The sequence below is a fragment of the Herpailurus yagouaroundi genome, unplaced genomic scaffold (genome assembly GCF_014898765.1).
Source record: "Herpailurus yagouaroundi ecotype Mexico unplaced genomic scaffold, PumYag 214, whole genome shotgun sequence".
In the NCBI taxonomy this organism is placed as follows: Eukaryota; Metazoa; Chordata; class Mammalia; order Carnivora; family Felidae; genus Herpailurus; species Herpailurus yagouaroundi.
The window spans coordinates 5,152,489-5,161,178 of NW_024412445.1; the positions used below are offsets into that span (position 1 = coordinate 5,152,489).

Here is an 8,690-nt window from a genome sequence, read left to right on the forward strand (position 1 = left end):
TCACGGCAAACGATTTTTTCCAGTTAGGAAGTTGCCTCTGATGGCCAGTCGCCCTTTCCCGGAGGCGGAAAACTCGGCCCCCTGGGCAGGAGCAGGAGACGCCATCAGTGTCCTCACTACGAGGCTTTGCGGTTGGGTCGCCTGGGGACGTTTCCAGCTTTCCTTCTAACCCAGGGGACAGCTGCGGGCAGCGTCCACACTCGCTGTGTTTCCATCTGTACGATGGGGACACCTCACCTCCCACTTGTCTCTTGGAGAGCAGAGGCGCTACCAAGCGGTGGGTGAAGTCCTCTTTCACCAAGGGGCTCTCGGTCCAGGGGGTCACCCTGTCCTTCCGGAGGCTGGAAGGTGCTTGGGGGGGCTGGGGCACCGCCACCTTTTCATCTGCTCCTGCCAAGGACTCTCCAGGTCCCCGCAGCCCAGACGGCCTGAGAAGGCGCCAGCTGAACAAAGCCCTCCCCAGCCCCTGAGCTGTTTCCTCTTGTTTGCACTTTGATAATCCCCCAAACTCGGCGCAGACTTTCACCATTTAAAAAGGGCTCTGTGAAGCAATGACCAGTCACGCGCTCGTTCAAGGGCTCCTGTTCGAAACCCACACCTGGCTGTGGGTCCCGGCATTGGGATCGCCGATGCAGACGCGGACACCTGCCTGGTGGGAGCACGGGCGGGCCCCTGCCCGCGACTGTGACACCTCGTGCCGCCCTTGACCGGGCGTGGGAGGAGTTCTTGGCGATAGCTGCCGGCACGTTTTAATTACCGCTACGCTTGCTTGGCAGACACATCCTTCCTTGGCTGCGTGTGAAAAACAACAACAAACACTTTTAAGAACTAGGAGGCAGACGGGCGGTTTGATTCTTGTAAAAAGAAAAACGCTGTGGCGGCGTAGGAAAATGACACGGCCGGCTTCCCACAATGTACCACGGTGTTGCATGGAGACGGACGACGCTACCCACGGGCGCTGGGAAACTCAAGGTAGTCCGCGACACCAGAGGACTTCCGGCAGTAGGAAACTTGCAGGGAGGGAGCGGTTTGAGGTTGGGCGTGAAGGGAACCCCCGGTTTCCACCGAATCCCTTTTCCCAGGCTCACCTGCTGGCAACGGGCACAGAGTTTCTTTGCTCTTCCCCCGCCCCCCACCCCTGCGCCCGGCACGCTCGGGGCTGTCTGGACTCCCAGAGTGTGTGAGAGCTGTGCCACTCGCCTTCACAGATAACATAAATAAAGCGTCGTCCAAAGCAGACAGACACTTGGGCAATTCTTTTGGAACATTCCGTCCCCATGTTCCAGTAAATTGTTGCATCAGTGGAGATGAACAGCAGGAAAGATTGTGCAGGAGTGAGTCGGGGCGGATTAGCACAGGGCAGAAGAGCCTTGCCCGGAGGGAGACCGCACACGGCCTGTGATCGGCCTGCACGGGGGTCCTTGCGGAGGGATGCGCTCTCCGTGGGCATCTGGGCTGCTCTCTGCTCCGCAGTGACCTGGGGGAGGACCCGGGGCGGCAGCTGGGAACATTTCGGAAGCCACTTCCGGGACAACCCCACTTCTCTAAGGACTGGAAGGGAGGGATCAGGTGTTGGGATCCTCTGACTCTATAAACGTCAGGAATGAATTTCAGTTCCTGCCTCTGTCTCCTAACTGGTGGCACAGGAGGTCCTAGGCGGTGTTGGCCGAAGGTACAGAAGGTGCGGAAGGTGAGACTGCGTGTCACCGTGGGTCGCAAAGGCAGAGGAAATTAACACACAGACTGTGATGTCAGTGCTACAGGTCAGGGAACCAGTTTCGGGGGCACGTGTGGCTCGGCCAAGGCCCCGATGGTTGCCTGATGGAGAAACTCCACCTGCCAAGCCACCTGACTCTCCTCTGCCTTTCCTGTCCCTGCAACACAGACAGCAGCTCCTGACGGGACCCGAGGGTGCTCCCTGGCACTTTCTGGCGTGTTTTGTATTGGGGGAAAGGAGGATGTCGTGTTGACACGAGCTAGGAAAGAATGTCTTCCTCGCTTCCTGGAAAGAAATGAGGAAATAACGTGTAAATCTCAAGAACGCTGGGGCTCCTGACTGGCTCAGTCTGTTAAGCATCTGACTCCTGATTTTGGCTCAGGTCATGATGTCACGGTTCGTGAGTTCGAGCCCCCCATCGGGCTCCGCGTCGGCAGTGCAGAGCCTGCTGGAGATTCGCTGTCTCCCTCCCTCCCTCCCTCTCTCTCTCTCTCTCTCAAAATAAATAAAGAAACATCTAAAAAATAAAATAAATAACTCTCAAGAACTCAGAAGCCCCCTTTGGGAGCACTGAGGGCCACCGCAGGCCCACCTGGGGAGTGGGGCAGAGAGTCCGTGGGCCGCAGAGTGAGGGTGTGTTAAGACGGGGGGAGGGGGTAGTCTGGGGTCGGCTCCTCCGTGTCTGCCCCCCGGTGGCCCCTGAGCTGTTGAGCGGCCTGGGGGTGGGTCACTGTCCTCATTCAGACCATGTGACCCGTCTTAATAGCACCTGTTCTGAGGGCCGGTGTGATCTGGGCCCCTAGCCAGCGCCCGGTGCTCACTCTTTCATTAATGTCGGTAATCCTACTTCGTGCATTTGCATCGCTGCCAATATTCTGTGGCAGCTGATCCCCGCTTCTGAGAAGGCCAGTCACAGACATTCTGTGGACACCCGGATATCTGTCCAGTGACAGTAGCAAGACGAACGTCCGGCCCCGCGGTAGGGGAAGACCAGCGCCCGATGCCACCTACACCAGCTGCTGGGGGGGGCAGGAACTTCTCTGAGTCCCTTTTCCCACTTGACTCGCTGGCACCCGTGAGACCTCGTGGGACAATCTCCATCTCATCAAGCCCAACACGTCCGTCTTGGCAGACGTGTTCTGTTGACACTTGCCTTGACTGGTTCTCACTCATGGTGTCCAGTCTCCGTGCCGGCTGGGGTCTCTCTGTGTGCTGGTCATCGCGTTTTCAGAACGATCCGCTGAAATACTGGAGGGTTTAGGATGAAGGCAGCTCCCGGTGGAAAGGGTTGGCGCGTGGGCGCTTGGCCACATGCTGGGCCAACGTCCACACTGCATCAGGTCCAGGGCTCCAAATAACCTGGGGCCGCCAAGTGAGCCAACCCCGGGCTCTGCTTCCCTGGGGGCCTTCCCCCTCTGGCTCACCACTACTCTTGGGGGGTGGTGAGAGGATCCCCGGCTTCTTGCGAGGATCTCCGGGGAGGCCCCCCACCTGGCGTGGGTTTCTGTACCTGCTCTGCATGAGACCTTCCAACACTGAAGTTCCGATCCTTGTTCGGTACCTGTTTTCCGGTTGAGAACAGTTTCTGAGCGCTGGTCCCCTCCCTGGGCTCCCGCTTTCTGTCCCATTTAGGTCCGGTGGCTCCTTCCTGCCTTCCAGCTCTTTGGTGCTTCTAAGAAGAGTGACTCTTAGCCAGCCGTTTCACAAGGGTTCTTACTGTTTTGAGCCGGAAGGGGAGTCCAAATACCCGGGGCTGCCTTTATGGAGGCAGGGAGAACCAATCAAGCCTGTAGAGTTTACTGCTCCTCCTTAAGCCTCAGTTTCCTCGTCTGTGAAATGGGAACCGCCGACTAATCCTACTCACACGATAGGTAAAGTGTTTAGCGCAGCTCCTGGCCCATAGTAATCGCTAATATTAATCTTTCAGGTTTAAACAGGCATAAAATTCGGCAAAGCCTTGGGAGGGATCGTCGCCTTCTTCCCTGGAACCTGGGGAAGCCGTGGGGGCAGCAGACCCATTTCCGAGAGGCACCCTCCCAGGAAGCACTTCCCCAGCCACCCGATCCCGGCGTCTCGCTGATGTAAACATAAAGCGGAAGCCACACAGGGGTGTGCAGCACGGATGCACCTGTTCCGTGCTTTAAAACTTTCCCAGCGCCGTTCGGCAAGCACTCGGTCCTGCCCGGACACAGACGCCATTTCGTTTCCCTGTTAGACACAGGGCGTCCAGGATACGACGGCCACCAAGCAAAATCCCGCTCGTTCTCTGCGTGAAGAGTCTCGCTTCGCAAGAATTCAGAACACCTTGACCATCACGTGACCTTGCAGCTTCTGTGGGACTTGACCCCCTACGTGGCACCACTCTTAACCCATCACTTATCTGTCCATCTCCATCCACACTTGTCCACAGCAGTCCTGCAGGAGCTCGGAGCTGTTGAGATGCGTTCCCAGGTGACAGTGAGGTGTGGGGTGAGGAAGGATACGCAGAAATACTCTGACCCACAGAAAAGGGAGCGGTACTCTCTGCCTCCAGTCTAAGAATAGTAGTTGGGCGAGTTTTACATGCCCATAAATTCCTAAGTCCGTCCTTACTGTGTGGGTCTGTATTACCCAGAATCTAACCAAAACCAAAGTCAATTCTAACGGTCTCTCTTGTCACGTGTATTTATTTATTTTAATGTTTCTTTCTTTTTTTTTTAAGTTTATTTATTTTTGGGACAGAGAGAGACAGAGCATGAATGAGGGAGGGTCAGAGAGAGAAGGAGACACAGAATCTGAAACAGGCTCCAGGCTCTGAGCTGTCAGCACAGAGCCCGACGCGGGGCTCAAACTCACGGACCGCGAGATCATGACCTGAGCCGAAGTCGGCCGCTCAAGCGACTGAGCCACCCAGGCGCCCCAAATGTTTCTTTATTTTTGAGAGGCAGAGAGAACCAGAGCGTGAGCGGGGGAGGGGCAGAGAGAGTGGGAGACACAGGATCTGAAGCAGCTTCCAAGCTCCGAGCCGTCAGCACAGAGCCCCACGTGGGGCTCGAACCCACGAACCATGACATCATGACTTGAGCCGAAGTTGGATGCTTATCTGTCTGATCTCACATTTAAAAATGGCCAGTGGCCCCGGGGTGGCTCAGTTGGTTAAGCGTCTGACTCTAGATTTCGGCTCAGGTCATGATCTCACAGTTCGCGAGGGGGAGCCCCGCCGGAGCTCTGTGCTGCCAGCGTGGAAGCCGAGTGGGATCTCTCTCCCCTTCTCTCTGCCCCTCCCCACTCGCTCTCTCCCGCAAAATAAATAAATAGAACTTGAAAAAAATACATAAATCTTTCCCCAACCATGCTTCTCATATCATTTCTTAAAAAAATAAATAGAAGAATAGAATAGAATAGAATAGAATAGAATAAAAATAAAAATGGCCCAACCCAGCCAGAGATACCGAAAATGACAGCAACATAAAGCAATTGCTAAGCAGCCTGGAACCAAAAACTTCACTTGCTTCCCAAACCTTTCGCTTCCGTATTTGCACAATACGTTTGTCCTCATCTCGAGTGCCGAGGCATGGGGCCGCAGGGGCGGGGACATCAGGGGAGCTGCACTTGGAGGATTCGTCTCAAAATGCATCACCACTGAGCCCACCCTCGATGTCTGTTGTGGCTCAGGGACCCAGAGCCGTAAGTTGGTGGTCGGGCAGCGGCTACACGCCCAAGGCGCTTTGGGTGTCATGTGGACGCTGCCGTGGTGAAGAGCAGGACAGCCTGGCCCTTGTGCCGAGGGATGGTCCTTCTGGAAGGAATGGCTTCGTTCACAACCCACCTCTGATCCCCACTCGCTGAGACCTCCACAGGGAATAATTCAGAGCATCCGACTTTTCTTCCTGGCTGTACCAGCAGCACATTGACCTTGTGCAGTATTAGAGTCCCCTGTGCAAGGCTCTCAGCTGGGAACCGGCTCGGACGTAATCTGGGCCCTGGGTCCGCCTCCGGAGACTGCTCTGACCCTGTGGCCTGGGGCCCTGAAAGCTTGTGTCACAGCCAGGGTCTGAGGCTACAAGCCATTCAGAATGTACTCCCACATCCTCCCCTGCCTGCTGCTCCATCATGGCAGGAGGGAAGCTTCCGGTCTGTCCAGCAGTTACGCAGCACTTACTGTATACCAGAGGCACTGTTGTAGGCGCTGAAAATTCAGTGTGAACCAGACATAAGACACGAATGTCCCAGGGTGCAGCGTGCACATAACACACAAGCAAAATGATCGATAGTGTGAAATGCGGGGCGCCTGAGGGGCTCAGTCAGTTAAGTGTCCAACTTCAGCTCAGGTCGCGATCTCGCGGTTCCTGAGTTCGACCCCCGCATCGGGCTCTGTGCCCACAGCTCGTAGCCTGGATCCTGCTTCAGATTCTGTGTCTCCTTCTCTCTCTCTGCCCCTCCCCTCACTCACACTTTGTCTCTTTCTCTCTCTCTCTCAAAAATGAATAAACATTAAAATTTTTTTTTAAATAATAGTGTGAAACACTCTGGCCCAGGGCACACAAGGCCATTGTGTGAACACAGGAAGGTGGACAGCTGCCAGGGACAGGGGTGGGAGATCCTCGGGAACGGACCCTCTGGGGAGAAGACATCAAGTGCCGACCCCCAAGAGGAGGAGGAGGAGAGGGGTGAGGAGGAGGAGGAGTGGGGCCATGGAAGGCGTTTCTAGCAGAGGCCCTCGGTGGGGGCCAGCTTGGCGGGTTTGCCCAGAGCTTCTCAGAACACCCCGTGTCAGTCAGCTCAGGCTGTTGTGACAAATACCACGGACTGGGTGGCTTACACAGCAGGGATTTATTCCCACGCACGGGAGTCCAGGATAGAAGTGTGGGCGGGGCTGGTCCCTCCGGAGGCCTCCCTCCTGGGCGTGCAGATGGCCGTCTTCTTCCCGTGTCCCAACCAGGTCCTCCCTCCCTGTGTCTGTGTCCAGTCCCCTCTTCCTGTCAGGTTACCGGTCAGGTTGGATCAGGGCCCACCCAAATGACCTCATTTTAACTGAATCACCTCTTCTAAGGCCCTATCACCAAATATCGCCGTGTTGGGGGCTGGGGCTGAAGCATTCGAATTTGTGGGGAGCACCGTTCGGTCCCTAACACCACCAGAGGTCTTGTCACAGTCCCGATTTCCGGACACAGGGTTTCTGAGGCAGTAGGCCACAGGTGAGGTCTGAGAATCTGCCTTCCGGACAAGTTCCCAGGTGATGCTGACGTTGCCGGTCCTGGGACCCCACTTCGAGAAACACGTTAGAGTGACGGAAGACCCACCGAGGCAGCCCCAGAGCCGGCTGGAGAAGGGCTGAGCACTGGCCGGCAGAAGAGGAAGGGACCTGGCCCCTGGCCCGCGTGGGGCTCGGTATCGAACGGATTTGTGCGCAAACCCAGACTTCATTTCCTGTTTAGCTCCGTGACCTTGAGTGGTTACCGAAATGACCTTAGCCTCATTTCAACGCGGGGCCTTCAGGTCCCCGTCACCCGCATAAGGCTGCTGGCGGTTCCCAGTAACTGTCAGCTTTTATCAGCAGAGGCAGAGATAACCCGGCCGTTAGCAGGGGGTTTAAGCCCCACTTCTACGGAGACCCTGCAAAGGCTTCTACCGCTGTCCTTCTTCTCTCCTCGTCCCCGTCCCGTGGCTCCTTCACATAAAGTCCTGCCCCGGCCCCAGGCATCGTCCTCCTGGGGGGGCAGAGGAGTGCAGGCAGGAGAGAGGTCGCTTCCTCGACCTCCCCAGGCAGCACCCTGCACCCAAGTCAGCACAGACGCCCCGCTCCTCTGCTGCTGCTCCCGCAGCTGCTTCTGGCCGGTGTCCAGCCTTTGCTCTGGGCTTTGCTCTCAGCCCTCCCTGCCTCCTCCTGCCTCTTTGAGGCCCTAGGCCCTTCTTTCCTCTGCAGGGTAGGACCGGGGGGCGTGGGGGGGGGTTGCCCCTGGAGACACAGGGCAGCTGAGATCAACACCGTGAAGGCTTCTTTCAAACCCAAATAGCTGATGTTCGAGGAGGGACGACAGAGGCAGCCCAAGGGGGGAGGGGGTAGGACTCACGGGGTCTGGGTTCAGATCGCCCCCCCAGTTCCGCTGTGAAGGCCCCCACATGTGGGGCAGATACAGGGCCCGGGGAGGCCCCCAGGACCATCGTGAAAAGCCTGGAACACACACTGAGTGCCGCAGGGATCGAAGCAGGACCACTCTTTTTATTTTAATGTTTATTTATTCGTTTTGAGGGAGAGAGAGCAAGCAGAAGAGGGGCAGAGAGAGAAGATCCCAGGCAGGCTCCGCACAGTGAGTGCAGAGCCCCGACACGAGGTTCGATCTCACGAACCGTGAGATCATGACCTGAGCCAAAATCAAGAGTCGACATTTAGCCGAGGGAGCCACCCAGGCACCCAGGACCACTCTTTTCAAAATAACTTTTATTTGGAAACCATCTCGAAGGTACAAAAGTCAGGTGGGAAAACAGGAACCCTTCCTTATTCAGAAGTCCGCCCACTGTTGGCACAAAAACGGGGGTGACTTTTTTTAAACCGATGTTTTGAAATGTTTAAGGTATAATGTTGTGAAACTTCTGCCGTGCGAATCTGGGCACATCTCTGAGCCTCTCCTGACGGGTGGGAGAAACGTCAGGGAGGTCACGCCATGGAGAGAGAGCAGGAAGCTTGCAGAGGCCCTGCTCCCTCGGACTCACTCGGGTGGGGGTGGCTCTGGACTGAATTGTGTCCCCCCAGATTCATAGATTCATCCCTAACCTCCCCCCACAGTATGATGGGACTGGGGGGGTGCTGGGGAGATAATTAGCATTCCATGAGGTTAGGAGGGTGGAGCCCCACGATGGGATTAGTGGCTTTATAAGAAGAAGAGAGAGATGTCTGTCCACTTCCCGAGGACACGACGAGCGAGGGCCCCCGACAGACAGAACTGGGCCACGAGGGCACCCTGATCTGGGACTTCTCACCTCCAGACCGTGT

At 56.4% G+C, this 8,690-nt stretch overlaps 2 long non-coding RNA genes across 2 annotated transcripts; one reads left to right on the forward strand and one right to left on the reverse strand.

The window, feature by feature from the left end:
• Window positions 1-566: 566 nt before the first annotated feature.
• LOC121017011 (uncharacterized) lies at window positions 567-1,194 on the reverse strand. The gene is made up of 2 exons (XR_005784583.1): window positions 1,089-1,194; window positions 567-792 (listed from the first exon to the last, which is right to left on the reverse strand). It is a non-coding gene; the product is annotated as an uncharacterized LOC121017011 (long non-coding RNA).
• On the forward strand, window positions 787-4,365 carry LOC121017009 (uncharacterized). The gene is made up of 2 exons (XR_005784582.1): window positions 787-1,002; window positions 3,645-4,365. It is a non-coding gene; the product is annotated as an uncharacterized LOC121017009 (long non-coding RNA).
• The last annotated feature ends 4,325 nt before the right edge of the window (window positions 4,366-8,690 follow it).